Genomic DNA, 25,695 nt, shown 5'->3' with positions numbered 1-25,695 from the left:
AACTCGAGCATTACCGCAATATAGAGTGACTTACGGTTATTCCAAATAATATATATAGATGACGTCGATATGATATGTCAAAACATTGTATATGTGTCCCGATTTATCCGACGATATTTAAAAAGCCTAAAATAAATAACAGAAATTAAATGACGATAAATAAAATTGCGAGAATTAAAATTGCGATCAATAAATGTAATAAAGAATTAACAGTTAGCTAGGAAAAGTTAGCTAGGAACAGTTAGCTAGGATTTGTTAGCGTGGAATCTTAACAGAATTTCTCATAGTTAATTTGTTTGTTTCTAACAAATTTTATTTTGTCCAATGTTTTCTTCATTATGCCACTTGTTGGATTCTGATAGGTAAAAATCCAAATATGAAATTGAATGAAAATGGTTATTCTGCGGTGAACGGATACGTATATATGTGGATGTAAGTAGGATAGTAAATGACTGTTGAATCAGATTGGAAGAATGTACATTGTAATTTATTAATGGGAAATCTAAATATTTCTCAGTATTACCTATCCGTTAAAATATTTTCACCATTAACAGTTTGTACAAAAGAATTTTTAATTACAATCTTTGTGAAAATATACTTACATATATATATTTTCTTCAGATGTAATATAGATTTAATGAGTTAATATGATATTAATCTCATTTGATTTTTCGGTTGGAACTAGAATAAATAATCTCTAAAACTTTAGAGATTACATAATTGCCGCCTAATATTTCTTCAATGAAGTTATAAATCAATACTTCATCGTTGATTTTTATTAGTAATCCTTGGTATCTATGGTGCGTACGACGTTGATGCTCGTGGGACAGATTGTGATGTTGGGGCTTGCGATGCGGATGTTGTTAGTGGTGGTAATGGTACTGTTGGTGTTGATGCGGGTGGTGCAGTTGGTGTTTGTAATCTTTGCACCATATTCTCCAAAGCCACTACCCGAGCGCGAAGCTCGTTGACTTCTTCTATTACACCGGGATGATTATCGGTTCGGACGAGCGGATGAATAAGATCTAGAATTTTAGATAGTATATAATCGTGAAGAGATACTCTGGAAATGAGAAAGAAAATGGTGTCTCGAACAGGTTCGCTGGTAAGTGCTTCAGGTTCTTCGCCAAGAGGGCAATGCGGTGGATGAAAGGATCATATTCTTCTCGTCTCCATTGATCAAGTCGACTACAAACCCATCCCCAATTCATCCAGAATTGATGATGGCTAAATGGGTTAATTCATTCCGGTTACACTTCTTTCGAAGCTCAGGTAAATATCCATGTCGGAATAGCTGTCAGAATCCGAGGAATTTGAACTAGTTGCGAGTTTCATTTTGCACGGTCAGATAAAGGATTTTCGATAGAAAATAGATTATAGGATTTAGTTTGGTATTCTTCAATACATAATTTACATATGTATATATAACACCAAAAACCCATACGTTACGGAGGAATCTTCGGAAGCTTTTAGACAAGGTTTATAGTAACAGATATGCTAAGATATGAATCTGTCTATACACTATCTATGCAATAAATGCAGTAAGACGTGTCTAGACTTAAGAATGATAAGCAGGTAATTTTCCACTAGGAATGATAAGCAAAACTTATAATATGCATCTAAGGTCGAAGTCCAGACTTGCTAATGCATTTTAACGACTATCAATCAGACTCACTAATGCAAGACCTAGTTCGCTAAGATCACCACTCTGATACCAACTGAAATTCCCCGTTCATATCGATTATAAACATTACATAATAATTGATTTCATTGTGAGGTATATGACCTCTATATGATACATTTTACAAACATTGCATTCGTTTTTAAAAGACAAACTTTCATTACATCGAAAGTTGATGGCATGCATACCATTTCATAATATATTCGAACTATAAATGACTTAATAATAATCTTGTTGAACTCAACGACTCGAATGCAACGTCTTTTGAAATATACCATGAATGACTTCAAGTAATATCTCTAAAATGAGCAAATGCACAGCGGAAGATTTCTTTAATGCCTGAGAATAAACATGCTTTAAAGTGTCAACCAAAAGGTTGGTGATTTCATAGGTTTATCATAAACAATAAAATTCATAATCTTGATAGACCACAAGATTTAAATGTGCATGGTACATGTGACAACCCAGAAATTTCGACCAAATTTAAACTTAATCTTTATATGTTTCCGACACGATAAGCAAAGTCTGTAACGTTGAAATCTCAAAAACTTTGAACTGTGTTCATGCATTCATTTACCCTTCGACTGCTCTCGATGATTCACGAACAATTATGCGTAAATAGATATGTATAAATATATACATATGTGTGATTATTAAATTGAGACATATTAATAAAACATTTAACGGTTTGGTTGATATGAAAATAAGTTATGAAATTATTATATGACTCGAAAACGTTAACAAAGTATTTGATGAATAATACTTTACATAAACGTATTAGTTTCAATATATGTTTATCGATGAAAATTAAAAAGATAATATCAAATGATTGAATTATCAGATACAATGTAATATGATTACGGATCTCTGTAGTAAGGTCCACTTTGATTTAAGAAATCTGTTCTTTTTAACAATATTCGGAAAATTGGTAAAGTGATTTACATGAAAGAACAAAAGTGTCAATTAATGAGAACTAGACAAAAGTTAGTGAAGGTTCCTGTTTAATTTTCGATGCATACTTTACAATGATTTTCCCCGTGCGTCTTGATATGTTAACTAATTTGCTTTTATGATAATGGACGACGACATGTTAAGCAAATGAATATGTTGCATTTAAATAATTTCATACATTTATTTATTCGTTGGACTTTAACGTTCAATTCATGAACAACCATTTGTTAATGGACATGTGTATAAATATATATATATATATATATAATAAATTGGAATATTAATTTTTAGAATTAAATATATAAATAACTTGCAACGTATATTTAAAATGTGTTTATGAATATTGAATGTATATATATATATGATTTCAAAAACGATAGTAACACTTGGTTAACACTTGGTTATTAATTCATTCAAAAACGATAGTAACACTTGGTTGATTCGATTGATATTTAATTATGTTAATTAGAACATTTGAGAAGTTAAAATAAATGTTGGCGCATAAATGAATTATATCAAATTAAGTTCTAGAGCGTAAACGTTAGGTGATATAATAATTTCTATTATTTAAATGATTTTAAATTATATAAGGAACTTTGAAATATAATTAGTTTTGAAAAACTAAATATTATATAATTAAATAAATATTTCAAATATATATAATATGTACAAATTTATATTTTCATATATATATATATATATATATATATATATATATATATATATATATATATATATATATATATATATATATATATATATATATTTTACAAAGTGAGAAAATAAAATATTAACTTAGTCATAAAACGTTTAGATTTAAAATAATATATATATATATATATATATATATATATATATATATATATATATATATATATATATATATATATATATATATATATATATATATATATATATATATATATATATATATATATATATTAGGACGATAATTTAGAGAAGCAAATGACCAAAACACTCAAATGTATAAGTTACATTTCATGGAATATAATTTATTGATGAATAAGTCTAATTGTTGATAAAGGTACACGCCGTGAAACGTAAAGTACAAGTTTTCTCAGCGTACGAAAGGACGTTTGAAAAATCAGAACCGAGACATAAGTCGAGCATCAACGTACAAGTCATCGGAACTAAATTTACAAGTCAACTATGCACGAGAATATAATATAATATTTAATTAATTCTAAAGATTAAATATATATATATATATAATTATATATATTAAACAAATATGTGTCCGCAGCTTGTTAATCAAATTGTGAGCTGGAATTGGGGCTCATGCACTCGCATGAGATCCCTCTCACAAACTCATGGAAGTGCATGATGGGGGTTGGTGGCTGCCAAGTCTATATATGTCGAACGATTTACAGTTTGCCTAATTCATTCCATCAATCTCTCTAAATACATATATGCTCCATAGTAATTTATTTATTTTATTAATATCATTATTATTAATCTTATTATTATTATTATTAGTATTATTATTATTACTATTATACATAAAATACTACGACGGAGTCATGAGCGAGCTATTTCAAAACGGGTTTTACGATCGTGATAGAGCTAAGGAAATTATGGGTTATAGCTATGGAGGTTATGGGTATTGTTCGGGGGTATGCTTGTGAGGTCAATCTAGTGTTTATCATTTCCGTTGCGTCTACGTACTTTCCTGCAATATTGAATCACAATATTGATACGTGAGCATTCATATCCTATCTTTTATATATTAATATTGTATCCCTGACTAGTGCTTGAGTATATAGGATTATACATGCTTGTACGCTTAATATTGTCGTTAGATAGTTTATGAAGAATCATGAATTTAATACATATGCTACTGAGATAAGGTATATGATATGCATGTCGTTGAAAAGCTAGTGAAAAATTAATAACTTTTCATTTAGAAAGCGTATGGTTTCGATGAACGGATTAAAAGATATAGTCAATTGAATTATCTATAATTTTAAGTATTATTGTTAAAATGATTATTATTATTATTACTATCGTCGTTATTATTATTATTTAATAATAATAATTATTATTATTATCATTATCATTATTAATATAAGTATTATCATTTAAAATTATTATTGTTATTATTAATACTATCGTATTATCACTGATGTTATTATTGTTATTATTAATATTATTATTATTATTATTATTATTATTATTATTATTATTATTATTATTGTTATTAATAGTATCATTATCATTAAAACTAATATTAGTATCATCTAATTATTATGATTACTATTATTATCATTTTTATGAATGCGATATAAAAGAGGACTAAAAGCTATTAAACAAATCGATTAGGAAATAATGAGTCTGAGTATAATGATTCAGTTACAATATTGTTAAGACTATAATTTAGGTAAAAATATCGTTTTCATTATTTTTATCATTATTAGTAATATTACTATTATGACATTAGCATTATTACAAAAGATTATTATTTATTATCAAAATTATACTTTTCATTAGAAAATATAAATATTATTATTATTATTATTATTATTATTATTATTATTATTATTATTATTATTATTATTATTATTATTATTATTATTATTATTATTATTATTATTATTATTATTGTTATTATTATTAATAAAATAAGTAATATTATCATTATTACAAAATAATACAACTTTTGGTTCATTATTATCAATATTATATTATTAACTAGATAATTATTTGATATGAATATATATTTAGTAAATGTAATACAATTATATTAATAATACATATCACTATATTTTTATCATTAAAATAATACTATCATATAAACGTTATACAAATTATAATACTCAATATATAAAAATATATTTTATCATATATCTTTATCGTTAATACATTATAATAAATGATGAAATAATTTAAGAATAATTACTATATATAAATAATAAATTATTTAAAATATGTAAATAAATATAAGTTATTTAATTATTAAAATAACATATAGATTTCAAATAAATATATATAAACTAGTTACATTGATTTATCTAAAAATTTCTGAATATAACAATTTAGTCAGTTATGCGACAAGTTGAGTTTTGTAATTTATCGATTCATCCAACTATCAAGACTTATATTCTGGTAATAAAACTATATAGTAAACATGTATAGATTTTGAAAGTCATTTTTGAATCAGATAACTTTTGTTGACTTTTGCATGATAATCTCGAGCATTAGGATTGTGATACACTACGACTTGACCTAAATTGTTAGACAGATATTGACCAACATATAAATATATATAATTAATATAGGTTCGTGAATCCGAGGCCAACTTTGCACATGTTCAAGCCGTCATATGTATTTTTACTACGAAATACAGTATTGTGAGTTTCATCTGCTCCCTTTTTAAATACTTTTGCAATATATATTTTTGGGACTGAGAATACATGCGCTGCTTTTATAAATGTTTTACGAAATAGACACAAGTAATCGAAACTACATTCTATGATTGGACTATCGAATCGAATATGCCCCTTTTTAGCTTGGTAGCCTAAGAATTGGTGTTTATTATAATTGCCACCAATTGACGCAATTCCTAAAGATAGATCTATGGACCTTGACACGTCCCATTCGGGTTACAAATACTTTAGTACTTCGATTATCATATCCGATGAGAGTCCCGGAATGATGGGGATATTCTATATGCATCCTGTTAGTTCGGTTATCAAGCGTTCACCATATGAATGATTTTTAATTCGCGGGTTACGCGTATTATTTTGTACTCGGGTTACGTGTATAATTAAATATCTAGAAATCTTGTGGTCTATTAAAATGAAGGAAATGAATGTTTATGATAAACTAATGAACTCACCAACCTTTTGGTTGACACTTGAAAGCATGTTTATTCTCAGGTATTAAAGAAATCTTCCGCTGTGCATTTGCTCATTTTAAAGATATTACTTGGAGTCATTCATGGCATATTTCAAAAGACGTTGCATTCAAGTCGTTGAGTTCAATAAAGATTATTGTTAAGTAAATGACAGATTAGGTCATTTATAGTTTGGATATTATGAAATGGTATGCATGCCTGTCAACTTTCGATGTAATGAAAATTTTTCTTTAAAAACGAATGCAATATTTGTAAAATGTATCATATAGAGGTCAAATAACTCGTAATGTAATCAAATGTTATTGTATTCGTCCTCATGGATTAGGACGGGTCGTCTCATGTGGTATCAGAACAGTGGTCTTAGCGAACCAGGTCTTGCATTAGTGTGTCTAACTGATAGTTATTAAGATGCATTAGTGAGTCTGGACTTTGACCGTGTCTGCATATCAAAAAGTTCTGCTTATCCTTCCTTGTCGGAAATTACATGCTGATCATCTTAATCTAGACGCATCTTACTGCATTTATTGCATAGATAGTGTATAGACAAAATCATATCTTTCCATATCTATTACAGTAAACTCTGTCTGACATCTTTTTGAAAATTTCTCCGTAACTTATGGGCTCTTGGTATTATATATACATATGTAAAATATGTATTGAAGAATACAAAACTAAATCCTATAATCTAATTCATATCAAAAATCATTTCCCTGATTATATAAGATGGATCTCGTATCCAATTCAAAAACTTTAGATTCCGACAGCTATTCTGATATGGATATTCACCTGAACTTCGAAGACAGTGTAACCGGAATGGATCAACCAATTAGCCATCATCTATTCTGGATGGATTTGGGATGGGTTCGTAGCTGACTAAACCAATGGAGATAAGAAGAAGGCGATCCTTTCCATCCACCAAATTTCCCTCTTAGTGAAGAACCTGAAGCACTTACCGGCGAACCTGTTCGTAATACCATTTTCTCTCCCATTTCCAGGATATCTCTTCATGATTATATACTATCTCGAATTTTAGATCTTATTCATCCGCTCGTCCGAATCGACAATCACCCCGGTGTAATATAAGAAGTTAACTTCGCGCTCGGGTAATGACTTTGGAGAATATGGTGCAAAGGTTACAAGCACCAGCAGCATCTCTGGCAGCAACAGTACCACCATCACCAACACCAACGGTACCATTTTCACCACCAACAACATCCATATCCCACACCTCAACATCACAATCTGTACCTCAAGCATCAACGTCATATGCCCTGTAGATATCAAGGAATACCAACAACAACAAATGATGAAGTATTAATTCATAACTTCATTGAAGAGATATTTTTCGGCGATTATGTAATCTCCAAAGTCTTAGAGATTATTTAATTTTGACCGTAAATCAGATGAGTGAACGGAAACGGTAGAATAGAAACTTTGATCGAAAATGGTGCACGATTTACAAGCTAGACCTGTTTTACCAACAGCATCAACAGTACCGTTAGCATCACCAACACCGTCAGTACCATCAGCATTATCAGCACTAGCAGCACCTATAACATCACAAGCTATGCTAGTTCAAGAATCACTGTGGACATCATTACGAATCAACAACGATTATATTGTATCAACGAGTTATGAAGTATTAACTCAATTCCTTTGAAGAATTTATATATATCTTATATATATGAATTTTGAAACCATCATAAATCTTTTCATACTAAGCTATTATGTATGAATTGAAAAAGGGTAGATACTACTCAGTTAAATTCATATTACTAATATGCTATAATCCTTTGATTAACTACTTAACCATCGTTAACCGTTATCTCTGTTTCAAATTCAACGAATTCCGTTTCATAATAAACTAAGTGTATTATTCAATTACATATTTGATTTTACACTTTCGATATACTCGAAACTTTCTAAGAAACATCACTCGTACCTTGTGAAGTTAGCAAGAGTTCTATGAGCATCAACATGATTCACTAAAGAAATATCAATAAGAATAAATAATGAAGTATTGATCACAGTTGTGAAATACTCTAAGAAGATTATGCAAACTCTAATGTTAGAGATTATTCATTTCTAGTTCTAGCCGAAAATCAAATGAGTTTAATTTAATATTAACTCATTAAATCTGTATCACGTCTGAAGAAAATATACATATATTTTCATAAAGACTGTAATAAAAATTCCTGGTACAATATTACTTGTGAAACTTTTCACAGGTAGGTAACACCTGAGAGATATTTAAATTCACAATTAATATGTTACATTCTTCGATTCTGATTCAACAATCATCAACTATACTCATTACTTTCACAATGATATACATTCTTTCATAGAAATCAAACAACCATTCGCATCTAAATTAGATTACATATTCTAATTTTGACAAATCATAATCCAAGTCAAGATTTAACAGAAGACACCACTCTTAAATTCCTACATCTCTCGAAGCCATACTTTGAATTGAAAACTGTGATAGAACATCACTTTTATTAGTAACACTCAGAAGGATATTAGAATCATTCGAGATTCATGACGATTTCATATTGACAATTACAATCTGTTTTCAAACCCTTAAAAATTCCCGAAGGCACTTCAAATAATGAACAATCGAAATGATGATCCAACCACATATTACCACAGTCATGCACTTGAAAAAATCTCGAAACCAAAGTCATAGTTTAACACATATCCTTGTCAGACCTTTGGCATTTATTAGCAAAAATAACTTTGCAATTCCTTTCAAAAAATAGCCAATTTTGTCACACCTCCAGCAAAATCAATTTCGAGTTTTCATCCGGATTAGCCTTATTATAACCTTGATATATACGTTGCCCTGTATGTCATTGTTATCGGAGAACCGTTTATATTCCACCACATTAGCAATAAACTTACCAGCAATCGTATTGATCTAGGACTTTCCGAAAAATCATTATATTTATCGAAATCCCATCATTTACTCAGCTACATCTTGTAACAATAATTTCCATACCAAGAATTAGCAATCAGCCTTTCGAATCTCGCAACGATTCTACGCCAACAGTTATATATATATATATATATATATATATATATATATATATATATATATATATATATATATATATATATATACAACATCTACCTCCAAGACTTACATACTTCGAATGTGAAGTTTCTGAAAAACACCCTAAACTACGAACTAGTTCTCAAAATTTTGAAAAATGCTGATGAAGCAGCAAAAACTGTAAATGACCTTAACAGCCAAAAGTTTAATGATAAAGAGTAATGTGTTGAAAAAGTTCAGAAAAGAGAAGGTTTGGAACTGAAAATGGATTGAGCAAACCATGAAGGAGGCTGTGGACAAATCACAAAGACTAAACCTGCCTTCAAAGAATCCAAATGATTCAGTGTCTGCTGAAGTCATTAACGAATACCTTGCTTCCGACTCTACATTTTTACGGATAAATCTTCATCATCATCCATCGATATTAGAAATTCTAAGATATCATCGTATCTTTCATTATAAATATCCTCGATATTTCTGAAGATATTTTCATAACTATTCTTATCTGATGTCATTTATCTCTTTGCGATATCAGTGTTACATCAGAAAGGAAACCGTTTTAGTTTCTAAATTCTGAAAAATTCGAATTTAAAATATGAATGTCTTTGAAGAAGTGTTGGGAACTGAAGCACGAGTTAGTATAATATAATGACACTTGATCAACGTGATTATATTACAGTAAGTCCTGCTGAGTTTCTAATGAAACATGATGATTCACAGACTATAATGTCATCATGTGATATGTTACACGACTCTTACATTCTATCTGATCTATAAACATATCAAGAACATATTTTCTTGATAGTCCTATCTTTTCCCTTGAATTCTGGTAATTTGACAAGACAGACTGTGCTATTACCGTTTCATTCTTAGGACATTAGTCATGTTCATTCGAAATTCCATACTTACGAATTCTGGACCATTACTTGCGAAGAGAAAGCAAAAGAATGAAGCCCCGATTGAGGTATAAATTGCAGCAAATAGAAGAGAGCATTAACTGTGAATGACAATGATTATAAAAGACAGAAGCAGGGATTTCGAAATATAAAGGAAGATATAAAGCTCAACGACAACTCAAAAATTACAAATCATATATATCGATGCATATAGCAATATAAAGACACGGAAGAACTAAAAACACTATAAAACTAAGAGTATAGTAGAAGTAAATAGATTCTTCCGGTGGCAGATGAAAAAGAAGAATGACAGATATGAAGTTTAGGAATATATCAAGAACCAGAACGGGATGGAGCATATTGACGAATGCCTTAAAGTGTGAGTTGAGGAAGAAAGAATAGGAGATGAGAGATGTGGAAATAAGGAAACGAAGGGAGTGAATTTATAGCAAAATATCCGATAGAGAAATCGAGATAGATCATTGCATTTAATCAAAGAAAATCCTAATCTCCTTAATTATCGAAGAATCAAATCTTATTACAAAGATTTTCTCCAAATCCATTGAACTCTGGAAATCAATCCTATCTACGTCAAAAGATATGACGAATTTATAATTACTCATTACACTCTTTTGTGATAACTTCACTCATACTCTTCACAAAAATAAAATTGATTTGTCTATATTACTCGATGATGATAAAACTCTAATTTTCAGCTAGTATGCGTCATGAAAACATACTTATTGTCAGCCATGACCATCCCACTCAAATTTCGGGACGAAATTTCTTTAACGGGTAGGTACTGTGACGACCCGGAAATTTCTGACCTAATTTAAACTTAATCTTTATATGTTTTCGACACGATAAGCAAAGTCTGTAATGTTGAAATCTCAAAAACTTTGAACTGTGTTCATGCATTCATTTACCTTTCGACTGCTCTCGATGATTCACGAACAATTATGTGTAAATAGATATGTATAAATATATACATATGTGTGATTATTAAATTGAGAAATATTAATAAAACATTTAACGGTTTGGTTGATATGAAAATAAGTTATGAAATTATTATATGACTCGAAAACGTTAACAAAGTATTTGATGAATAATACTTTACATAAACATATTAGTTTCAATATATGTTTATCGATGGAAATTAAAAAGATAATATCAAATGATTGAATTATCAGATACAATGTAATATGATTACGGATCTCTGTAATAAGGTCCACTTTGATTTAAGAAATATGTTCTTTTTAACAATATTCGGAAAATTGGTAAAGTGATTTACATGAAAGAACAAAAGTGTCAATTAATGAGAACTAGACAAAAGTTAGTGAAGGTTCCTGTTTAATTTTTGATGCAGACTTTACAATGATTTTCCCCGTGCATCTTGATATGTTAACTAATTTGCTTTTATGATAATGGACGACGACATGTTAAGCAAATGAATATGTTGCCTTTAAATAATTTCATACATTTATTTATTCGTTGGACTTTAACGTTCAATTCACGAACAACCATTTGTTAATGGACATGTGTATAAATATATATACAATAAATTGGAATATTAATTTTTAGAATTAAATATATAAATAACTTGCAACGTGTATTTAAAACGTGTTTATGAATATTGAATGTATATATATATATATATATATATATATATATATATATATATATATATATATATATATATATATATATATATATATATGATTTCAAAAACGATAGTAACACTTGGTTATTGATTTGATTGATATTTAGTTATGTTAATTAGAACATTTGAGAAGTTAAAATAAACGTTGGCGCATAAATGAATTATATCAAATTGAGTTCTAGAGCGTAAACGTTAGGTGATATAATAATTTCTATTATTTAAATGATTTTAAATTATATAAGGAACTTTGAAATATAATTAGTTTTGAAAAACTAAATATTATATAGTTAAATAAATATTTCAAATATATATAATATGTACAAATTTATATTTTCAAATAAATAATATATATATATATATATATATATATATATATATATATATATATATATATATATATATATATATATATATATATATATATATATATATATATATATATATATTACAAAGTGAGAAAATAAAATATTAACTTAGTCATAAAGCGTTTAGATTTAAAATAATATTATATATATATATATATATATATATATATATATATATATATATATATATATATATATATATATATATATATATATATATATATATATATATATATATTAGGACGATGATTTAGAGAAGCAAATGACCAAAACACTCAAATGTATAAGTTACATTTCATGGAATATAATTTATTGACGAATAAGTCTAATTATTGATAAAAGTACACGTCGTGAAACGTAAAGTACAAGTTTTCTCAGCGTACGAAAGGACGTTTGAAAAATCAGAACCGAGACATAAGTCGAGCGTCAACGTACAAGTCATCGGAACTAAATTTACAAGTCAACTATGCACGAAAATATAATATAATATTTAATTAATTCTAAAGATTAAATATATATATATATAATTATATATATTAAACAAATATGTGTCCGCAGCTTGTTAATCAAATTGTGAGCTGGAATTGGGACTCATGCACTCGCATGAGATCCCTCTCACAAACTCATGCAAGTGCATGAGGGGGGTTGGTGGCTGCCAAGTCTATATATGTCGAACGATTTACAGTTTTCCTAATTCATTCCATCAATCTCTCTAAATACATATATGCTCCGTAGTAATTTATTTATTTTATTAATATCATTATTATTAATCTTATTATTATTATTATTATTATTATTATTATTATTATTAGTATTATTATTATTAGTATTATACATAAAATACTACGACGGAGTCATGAGCGAGCTTTTTCAAAACGGGTTTTACGAGCGGGATAGAGCTAAGGAAATTATGGGTTATAGCTATGGAGGTTATGGGTATTGTTCGGGGGTATGCTCGTGAGGTCAATCTAGTGTTTATCATTTTCGTTGCGTCTACGTACTTTCCTGCAATATTAAATCACAATATTGATACGTGGGCATTCATATCCTATCTTTTATATATTAATAGTGTATCCCTGACTAGTGCTCGAGTATATAGGATTATGCATGCTTGTACGCTTAATATTGTCGTTAGATAGTTTATGATGAATCATGAATTTAATACATATGCTACTGAGATAAGGTATATGATATGCATGTCGTTGGAAAGGTGGTAAAAATTTAATAACTTTTCATTTAGAAAGCGTATGGTTTCGATAAACGGATTAAAAGATATAGTCAATTAAATTATCTGTAATTTTAAGTTTTATTGTTAAAATGATTATTATTATTATTACTATCATCTTTATTATCGTCGTTATTATTATTATTTAATAATAATAATTATTATTATAATTATAATTATCGTTATTAATATAAGTATTATCATTTAAAATTGTTATTGTTAATATTAATACTATCGTATTATCACTGAGGTTATTATTATTAATATTATTATTAATATTATTGTTATTATTAGTATCATTATCATTATCATTAAAACTAATATTAGTATCATCTAATTATTATGATTACTATTATTATCATTTTTATAAATGCGATATAAAAGAGGACAAAAAACTATTAAACAAATCGATTAGGAAATAATGAGTCTGAGTATCATGATTCAGTTAAAATATTGTTAAGACTATAATTTAGGTAAAAATATCGTTTTCATTATTTTTATCATTATTAGTAATATTACTATTATGACATTAGCATTATTACAAAAGATTATTATTTATTATCAAAATTATACTTTTCATTAGAAAATATAAATATTATTATTATTATTATTATTATTATTATTATTATTATTATTATTATTATTATTATTATTATTATTATTAAAAAAATAAGTAATATTATCATTATTACAAAATGATACAAATTTTGGTTCATTATTATCAATATTATATTATTAACTAAATAAATATTTGATACGAATATATATTTAGTAAATGCAATACAATTATATTAATAATACATATCACTATATTTTTATCATTAAAATAATATTATTATATAAACATTATACAAATTATAATACTCAATATATAAAAATATATTTTATCATATATATTTATCGTTAATACATTATAATAAATGATGAAATAATTTAAGAATAATTACTATATATAATTAATAAATTACTTAAAATATGTAGAATAAATATAAATTATTTAATTATTAAAATAACATATAGATTTCAAATAAATATATATAAACTATTTACATTAATATATCTAAAAATTTCCGAATATAACAATTTAGTCAGTTATGCTACAAGTTGAGTTTTGTAATTTATCGATTCATCCAACTATCAAGACTTATATTCTGGTAATAAAACTATATAGTAAACATGTATAGATTTTGAAAGTCATTTTTGAATCAGATAACTTTTGTTGACTTTTACATGATAATCTCGAGCATTAGGATTGTGATACACTATGACTTGACCTAAATTGTTAGACATATATTGACCAACATATAAATATATATAATTAATATAGGTTCGTGAATCCGAGGCCAACTTTGCACATATTCAAGCCGTCATGTGTATTTTTACTACGAAATACAGTATTGTGAGTTTCATTTGCACCCTTTTTAAATGCTTTTGCAATATATATTTTTGGGATTGAGAATACATGCACTACTTTTATAAATGTTTTACAAAATCTTCACAAGTAATCAAATCTACATTCTATGGTTGGATTATCGAATCGAATATGCCCCTTTTTAGCTTGGTAGCCTAAGAATTGGTGTTTTTTATAATTGCCACCAATTGACGCGAATCCTAAAGATAGATCTATGGACCTTGACACGTCCCATTCGGGTTACGAATGCTTTAGTACTTTGATTATCATATCCGATGAGAGTCCCGAAATGATGGGGATATTCTATTTGCATCCTGTTAGTTCAGTTATCAAGCGTTCACCATATGAATGATTTTTAATTCGCGGGTTACGCGTATTATTTTGTACTCGGGTTACGTGTACAATTAAATATCTTGAAATCTTGTGGTCTATTAAAATGATGAAAATGAATGTTTATGATAAACTAATGAACTCACCAACCTTTTGGTTGACACTGAAAGAATGTTTATTCTCGGGTATTAAAGAAATCTTCCGCTGTGCATTTGCTCATTTTAAAGATATTACTTGGAGTCATTCATGGCATATTTCAAAAGACGTTGCATTCAAGTCGTTGAGTTCAATAAAGATTATTATTAAGTAAATGACAGATTAGGTCATTTATAGTTTGGATATTATGAAATGGTATGCATGCCTGTCAACTTTCGATGTAATGAAAGTTTGTCTTTAAAAATGAATGCAATGTTTGTAAAATGTATCATATAGAGGTCAAATACCTCGTAATGTAATCAAATGTTATTGTATTTTTCCTCATGGATTAGGACGGGTCGTCTCATGTGGTATCAGAGCAGTGGTCTTAGCGAACCAGGTCTTGCATTAGTGTGTCTAACTGATAGTTATTAAGATGCATTAGTGAGTCTGGACTTTGACCGTGTCTGCATATCAAAAAGTTCTGCTTATCATTCCTTGTCGAAAATTACATGCTTATCATCTTAATCTAGACGTTTCTTACTGCATTTATTGCATAGATAGTGTATAGACAAAATCATATCTTTCCATATCTATTACAGTAAACTCTGTCTGACATCTTTTCGAAAATTTCTCCGTAACTTATGGGCTCTTGGTATTATATATACATATGTAAAATATGTATTGAAGAATACCAAACTAAATCCTATAATCTAATTAATATCAAAAATCATTTCCCTGATTATATAAGATGGATCGCGTATCCAGTTCAAATTCCTTAGATTCCGATAGCTATTCTGATATGGATATTCACCTGAACTCCGAAGACAGTGTAACCGGTTAACCAATTAGCCATCATCTATTCTGGATGGATTGAGGATGGGTTCGTAGCCAACTAAACCAATGGAGACAAGAAGAAGGCGATCCTTTCCATCCACCAAATTTCCCTCTTAGTGAAGAACCTGAAGCACTTACCGGCGAACCTGTTCGTAATACCATTTTCTCTCCCATTTCCAGGGTATCTCGTCATGATTATATACTCTCTCGAATTTTAGATCTTATTCATACGCTCGTCCAAACCGACAATCAACCAGGTGTAATATAAGAAGTTAACTTCGCGCTCGGGTAGTGGCTTTGGAGAATATGGTGCAAAGATTTTACTTGGAGTCATTCATGGCATATTTCAAAAGACGTTGCATTCAAGTCGTTGAGTTCAATAAAGATTATTATTAAGTAAATGACAGATTAAGTCATTTATAGTTTGGATATTATGAAATGGTATGCATGCCGGTCAACTTTCGATGTAATGAAAGTTTGTCTTTAAAAATGAATGCAATGTTGGTAAAATGTATCATATAGATGTCAAATACCTCGTAATGTAACCATATGTTATTGTATTCATCCTTTTAGATTAGGACGGTTCGTCTCATTACAAATGGGCCCAAATCCTATACCCACCTGTAATGTACATGCGATTTCCTTAAAATACAGTACACATATCTTGTGTAAGAAATAATTTTTCAAAATGCTTAATAACCGTACATATATCTCGTGTACAAAATATCATACACATAACCTGTGTATAAAAATCATTCTCTCGATATATAAAATTCACTTTGCTTTCTTTGCTTGGTAACCGACCTTAACATTTAATGCGCATCATAAATATCTCCAAAATAAACAGAACTTTCAATCTGTAATAAATATATAAAACTCGAAGTACTAAACCCCACGCCCACTAGCTCTTCCGTCTAGTGAACATTCTGGCTGGAGGTGTTAAACCCGGTAGCTACCTTTAGTATTCGTGTGAATTAGGGGCCATTTCCCTAATTCTTAGGTTACAAAGTTAAGGGGCAATATTCGGTATAGTAATCTAACCATAGAATGTAATTTCAAATACTTGTGTCTATTTTGTAAAGCATTTAAAAATGTAGCGCATGTATTCTCAGTCCCAAAAATATATATGTTGCAAAAGCATTTAAAAGGGGAGCAAATGAAACTCATGATACTGTATTTTGTACTAAAAATACATATGACGTCATTGAACAAGTGTAGGGTTGGCTTTGGATTCACGAACCTATATCATTTGTATATATATTAACACACATAATTGAAATCGAATAAATTTTTATATATAAATTTATTAATTATATCATTTTTATATTAATACTTCATATATTCATTTTTATATATAAAAATATAAGTTTTGTTTTGTTATAAGTATTAAATATATTTTTATATATATATTATTTGTTTATTAAGATAGTTATTATAGTAATGCTAAAATAATATTAATAATAGTAAAAATGATTATTATACTTATTATTACTAATAAGTTAATAATATTAATAGTTCTTTTAATGATGGTAATAATGATAGTTTTAATAATATTAATAAATTAATAATAAAAACAAAAATGTTAATTTTAATAAATTGATAATCTTAATAATCGTGATAATAATAATAATTATAACTTGATACTAATACTAATATTAATGATGATAATAATAGTTTGTGTTATTTTCGTAATAACAATAATAATAATAATAATAATAATAATAATAATATTCATAATAATAATAATAATAATCATACTTATATCATTAATAATAATAATACTATTAATACTTAATGATATTACTTAATAATAACTAAAATGATAATAATAAAAATCATATTGTTAATATTAACATAACAATAACAATAATTAATAATGATCATAATATGAATAATAATACTAATAATGGTTATGATACTTATAATTATGATGATAATAATAATAATAATCCTAATCATAATAATGATAATATTAATCTAAATTACATTATTGATATTAATAGTCATATTAATAATACTAACATAATAATAATAATAATAATAATAATACTAATACTTATATTAGTATTAGTAGTAGTAGTAGTAGTAGTAGTAATAATAATAATAATAATAATAAAAATAATAATAATAATAATAATAATACTAAGTGATAATACTTAGTAATTATAATAATTTTATTAATAACAAGGATAATAATAATTATACTTACTAAAATCATAATAATAATAATAAGTGATAATAATAATAATAATAATTATAATAATACTAATAATAACAATATTAATAATAATAATAATAATAATAATAATAATAATAATAATAATAATAATAATAATAATAATAATAATAATAATAATAATAATAATAATAAATATTAGAAAGGCTACCTTTGTGTAATAAGCCTAAAAAATAAACGTCCCTGCCCGGGCTCGAACCCGCGACCTCCCGTTCACCCACAAACACCCAACACCACTTGACCAATTCTATTTTTATGATTAATCTCCCTCCCATATTTTATTTAACCCATATTTCTGTTTTCCCTTATTTTTCTCCTTTTCCAAAACTCAACTCGACCGAGACCCAAAACAGAAATAAATTTTCGGCCCACAGGAACTGGATCAATATGGCCCAACAATCATAAACATAACAGCCTAATAATAGAAGTAGATCAACATGTTCATTGGCCCTTAACTGAAACAGGAACCGATTACAGGAGGCAATAACTCGACAATTGTTCGATGGTGGGGTTGCTATCGATAAAAAAATACCAACAAGGAAATATAATAATAATATCCGAGTTGTAGCAGAAGATAAAAGTTGTGATCCATTGATTAGGATACAATCGTGACTGTATCTGTAATAGGTTTTTGTTTTCGTTGGGTGTCGACCGAAAGAAGAATAAACAGAAGCAGTTAATCGATTGGAGGTGATTTGTTGGCTGTTTGAGTGGTGGTTTTCGATTGAAATGTAAACAGAATTATAGCGTGGCAGCAGAGGTAGCAGTGGTGTTTGGTTATAGATTATTCAGAATAGAATTAGTAAGTAATACTGTAGCAGCAGTCTTCTTGTGTTTGTATTTCGTGACCTGCAACAGGAAAGCGTTACAGCAACATAGCATCAATGGTGGTGGTGGCATCCGAAGGATGGTGGTGTTAATAGTTAAAGAAGGATGGTGAAAGGTGATGATTGCTCATCAGTTATGGTGGTGATTCATGGTGGTTTTCTAACAAGACCAGAGAGGGAGAGAGATGGTGTTCGTTGGGTGGTTATCAAGGTTGAAGATGGTGATGGTTCTTGAAGGAAGCAAGAAATAGGAAACAAGGTAATGATGTGTAAGTGTTCAAGTGGGTCTCGATGGTGATGGTTTGAGATCGTAAACAGCAGCAGAAAGGAAGTAGGTTCGATGGTCATAGTGTGGTCGTGATGGTTGAACACAGAAACATATAATAGTAGCAGGGAGTAGCAGTAGTTAAGTAATGGTGGTTGACGGTGTTCGTGAAGGTTGATGAAGGTGGTGGCGTGTGGTTACAGTCGTAAAAAAGAAGGAAGGTGATGATGGTCGTTGAGTGGTAGCCGATGGTGAAGTGGTGGAGGGTTGTTGAGGAAGAAGAAGTTGTGCTTCTTGGTAGTTGAAGAAATAGAAACTAGATGGTTAATGTAGGTGTGTGTTTTAATCTGTATGCATACGTATATATATATATAAATCATACTCCTTAAGATATTAGTATGGGAAGAGGACAATAAATAAAACTGTAACAATCTGCATAATTCAAGATTTTAAATATCATCAACAGTATAGCAGCCCCTTATTTAGATTTAGTTACCGACACTTTTCACGGACTGTGATATCGTGTCCATTGCTTAAACAGTTAACGTATAAAAGGGTTCCTAAAAATCTCAAAATTTTAGCTTAAGTATAATTAATTATTTCAATTATTAACTGTTTGAAACCTGATCAAAAAGGTTCGTTAATTATTTATTTTCTGTTCCAAATAATATGTACGGAGTACTAATATTTAAACAAAAAAGGTAAATATATTTTTGTCAAATCTATAATCTTCGTAATCGATTTACATTCCAACTTTTATTTTAAATCTTCATGAACTCGTTTTAGATCTATATGAACACTAGCGAAATGTCAACCGAGTGTTACTGACGTTACTAATTAAGCTCGAAATTATTTATTTTTAATATATTCCCTTTTTATATATAAACAGTTTTAAATAGAAATTTTAACTACTAAAATAAATATATTATATATTTTTAAACAATTAGATTTAATATAGTTTTATATATTTACAAGAAATATTTATATATATATATATATATATATAATAGTTTTCATTACATCGCATATTATTTTACATATTTATTTCCAACAATTATTTCAAATTATATATATATATATATATATATATATATATATATATATATATATATATATATATATATATATATATATATATATATATATATATATATATATATATATATATATATATATATATATATATATATATTTACAAATAGTTGTTTGTGAATCGTCGAAAATGGTCGAAGTCAAATGAATGCACAAAAATAGTTCAAAAATTTTGAGACGCAACATAACGAACTTTGCTTATCATGTCAGAATTATGAAATCGTATCGTGAGTTTGGTTCAAAATTAGTCGAAATTTTCTAGGTCATGACAATTCTTCCCGTATTTCATCTTCCATAATGAGGAGTTCGTTAAGATGAACCTCTGTGACGAACCAGAAAATTTCGACTAATTTTAAACCTAACTCTCGATACGATTTCATATTTTTGACACGATAAGAAAATTCTGTTAGGCTGAGTCTCAAAAATTCTGAACTATTTTCATATATGCAATTGACCTTTGACTATTCCCGATGATTCACGAACATTTAATTATAGATAGATATGTGTGTGTGTGTGTGTATATATATATATATATTATATATATATATTAATTGGAAATATAATTTGAAATATTATATGTTGTTGATATTAAAATTAATTATGTAAAATAAAAATATGATATTATGATAATTATTATTTAAAACATATATATATATATATATATATATATATATATATATATATATATATATATATATATATATATATATATATATATATATATATATATATATAATAAAGTATATTAAATATATATTTTGTGATTTCAAATCTATTTAGTAAACGACAGTAACACTCAATTACCATTCGATAGATATTAAACAAGTTTAAAACGAACTCTTATGATTTTAAAATAATCGGTGATCCGAAAAAGAGTTCTATAAATTTTAGGCTTACTAGAAATGTATTTATGATCTAGTTATTAAATTTCAACACTTTTTATATTTTACCCAGAATCGAGAGGGACTGTTTATGTAATTTTTATTTAAGTAGTTAATGATCGAATTTTATACCATAATGAACAAAATAAATAAATATAGTTAATTTAAAAATATGGGATTTTTCTGAAGACTTTTATCCGCCACTGATTTATCAACGGATCACGAATTTCAGTCCGTGAATGAAATAGTAAATGACGGCTAACTTAATCACACGTTTTAATTTTATATTATATTATAATTATTATTATATTATTAATATATTAAATATCCGTGTGAATTCATGAATGTAAACTGTGTTTGTTTGGTGATAGATTCCTCACTAATCAGTTATATATATCTAATATATATATATATATACATATTCATGGCAAGAACCACACACAACACCCACTTCTATTCTTTCTTTTGTCAAGCACCACTTGCTTCTCTTTCTTTTTGTCTATCACAGCAACCCACAAACTAGAGCACTTAAATTTTTTTTTGTGCCTGTGTACGTGACTCAACTCCCTGCACCACCTTCTAAACACCACACCCGCAACCATCAACCACCGGCAAACACCCCGGAGATCACCACCAACCGCCACTATCCTTGATTATAACCACCTTCGAACCACCCACGTTCACCACCTCCATCACAACCCATCACCACCTCCGATAACCACCACAAACCAGAACAACCACTACTACCACCACCTTCTATATTTTTTCTTTCTCTTCTTCATTCCCTGTTGCAACTACTGCCCATCTATTTCTGCTGTCAACGAAGACCACAACCATGATAAACCTTCACCCAAACTGCTACGCTGCTACCTGCAATTTTCCTGCTTCTGTTTTAATGTTTCTTATGTAGTTTAAAACGTATAAGGATAATGATGATAATTATTTGAAGATGATGATGAATAGTGGAATGATGACTCGTTGATGATAACAGCTATGATAGTGATGGTGAAGGGAGAAGATGATGATATTGATAAGTAAATAATCATAGTTAAATGCTGAAGATCGATGATGATGTGATGATATATAAAGATGATGATGCTGTGAATGATGTAATGATGATGATGACTACGATTTTATGATAATAACATAAAACGATGATCGTATATGTTGCTGTTGTTTGTCTGTTCGAGAACCAAAAGCTCTGTTCGAGAACCAAAAGCAGAACCGCTGCTATTGTTAATTGTCTTCGGTTGTTTGGTTGTAAGAAGAAGGCAACTTGCACAAATAGGTTTAAGTAATTTATTGTGCTAATCAAAACAAGAAGTAACGAGTGGAGCAATGGTTTAGTTGCTTGGTTGTTAAACAGGAGGTCTAGGGTTCGAAACTAGGCAACTGCAATATATTTTTTTTTTAAATAGAAGCTGTCTTAAAAACATGGGCCATGTGTGTTTATTTACTTGTTGGGCCGTGGGTGTGGTTTCTGTTGGGTCAAAGTGAAACTTGGGCCAACTAGTTTGTTTGTGAACTTGCAAATTGGGGTATATAGAATTAAGATAGGAATAAATTAGAAAAATGGATTGGCTTGGATGATTAAGGGAGTTATCAGGTTAGCGGGACGTCACGGGTTCAAACCCGGACTTGGGCATTTTTTTTAATGATTATTCCCTTGAGGTAGTTTACTTATTACTCATTATTATTATTACTATTATTATTACTCATTGTTATTATTATTATTATTATTATTATTATTATTATTATTATTATTATTATTATTATTATTATTATTATTATTATTATTAATGTTATTAAAATGTTAAGGTTAGGTTTAAAAATAAAAATTAGGATTAAGTTTATGATTTAAAATAGGTTAATGATATAATTATGATTATTAAGAAAAAGTATGATTAAGTTTTTGACAATTACCTATTATTATTTTTGAAAATTATTAATATTAATATTATTATTAAAATTATTATTATTATTATTATTATTATTATTATTATTATTATTATTATTAAGTATCATTATTATTATTATTAGAATTATCATTATTTTATCATTATTATTTTATTATCTCTATTATTATTATTTTAACTTTTATATAAATATTATTATTATTATTATCATTTTTATTATTATTACTAGCATCATTATTATTTTTATAAAAATCATATTATTATTATTATTATTATTATTATTATTATTATTATTATTATTATTATTATTATTAATATTACTACTAATATTATTATTATTACTACAATAAAAATTAATCATATAGAAATATATTTAACTAAACTATATTAACATTTTTATTTATTTAAAGTATATAAAATAAATGCATTTAATTAAGTTATTAATGAAATACATAATTTATTAAAATAACAAGTATATTACTAATAATATATAAATTCGTTCGATTACAATTATATGTGTTAATATATATATATAAATGATATAGGTTCGTGAATCGAGGCCAACCCTGCATTGTTCTGTGCCGTCATATGTATTTTTACTACGAAATACCGTATCGTGAGTTTCATTTGCTCCCTTTTTAAATGCTTTTGCAATATAAATTTTTGGGACAGAGAATACATGCGCTGATTTTATAAATGTTTGATGAAATAGACACAAGTACTTAAAACTGCATTCTATGGTTGGATTATTAAACCGAATATGCCCCTTTTTAGTCTGGTAATCTAAGAATTAGGGAACAGACACCCTAATTGACGCGAATCCTAAAGATAGATCTATCGGGCCCAACAAACCGGATGCTTTAGTACTTCGAATTTATCATATCCGAAGGTTGTCCCAGAATGATGGGGATATTCTATATGCATCTTGTTAAGGTCGGTTACCAGGTGTTCACCATATGAATGATTTTTATCTCTATGCAGTTTGCGAAATGCTTGATACGAGATGTATGTTTATGAGAAATAGAAATAAAAATCTTGTGGTCTATTAAAATAATGGAAATGATTGTTTATGATAAACTAATGAACTTACCAACCTTTTGGTTGACACTTTAAAGCATGTTTATTCTCAGGTATGAAAGAAATCTTCCGCTGTGCATTTGCTCTTTCTAGGGATATTACTTGGAGTCATTCATGGCATATTTCAAAAGATGTTGCATTCGAGTCGTTGAGTTCATCAAGAATATTATTAAGTCAATTATAGTTGGATATATTATGAAATGGTATGCATGCCGTCAACTTTCGATGTGATGAAAGTTTGTCTTTTAAAAACGAATGCAATGTTTGTAAAATGTATCATATAGAGGTCAAGTACCTCGCGATGAAACCAAATGTAATGTATTCGTCCAGATAGATTAGGATGGGTCCTTTCAGTTGGTATCAGAGCGGTGGTCTTAGCGAACCAGGTCTTGCATTAGTGTGTCTAACTGATAGTTGTTTAGATGCATTAGTGGGTCTGGACTTCGACCGTGTCTGCATGTCAAAATTTTTGCTTATCATTTCGTGTCAAAAATTACCTGCTTATCATTCTTAGGGGATCACTTGCTTATCATTCTTAATCTAGACATATCTTACTGCCTGGATTGCATGAATAACGTATAGAAAAAAATTCATATCTTAGCGTATCTGTTACTGTAAACTTTGCCTGACACATTCCGTAAATTCCTACGTAATCTACGAAATCTTTTGTTCTATATACATAGATATTCTATGTAATTAGAAAATCATCCGATATCCTAAAATCATTTCATATCGAAATATCCCTTATTCAATCGTACGAAATGGAACTTGCCACTCGTTCAAGGCCCTCGGATTCTGATATGGAAATTCACTCGAGCTCCAAAAGCAGTGTGACCGGAATGGATCAACCAATTAGCCATCATCTATTATGGATGAATTGGGGATGGGTTCGTAGTCTACTTAGGGGGTGTTTGGCTGAGCGTTTTGAAAATTGATTATGCGTTTTAAATAATCATAATTAAATAATCAGCTGTTTCAAAA

This window comes from Rutidosis leptorrhynchoides, chromosome 8 (genome assembly GCF_046630445.1).
Source record: "Rutidosis leptorrhynchoides isolate AG116_Rl617_1_P2 chromosome 8, CSIRO_AGI_Rlap_v1, whole genome shotgun sequence".
Taxonomy (NCBI): domain Eukaryota; kingdom Viridiplantae; phylum Streptophyta; class Magnoliopsida; order Asterales; family Asteraceae; genus Rutidosis; species Rutidosis leptorrhynchoides.
The sequence above is the reverse complement of the archived record's forward strand: the minus strand, read 5'-3'. Positions refer to the sequence as shown.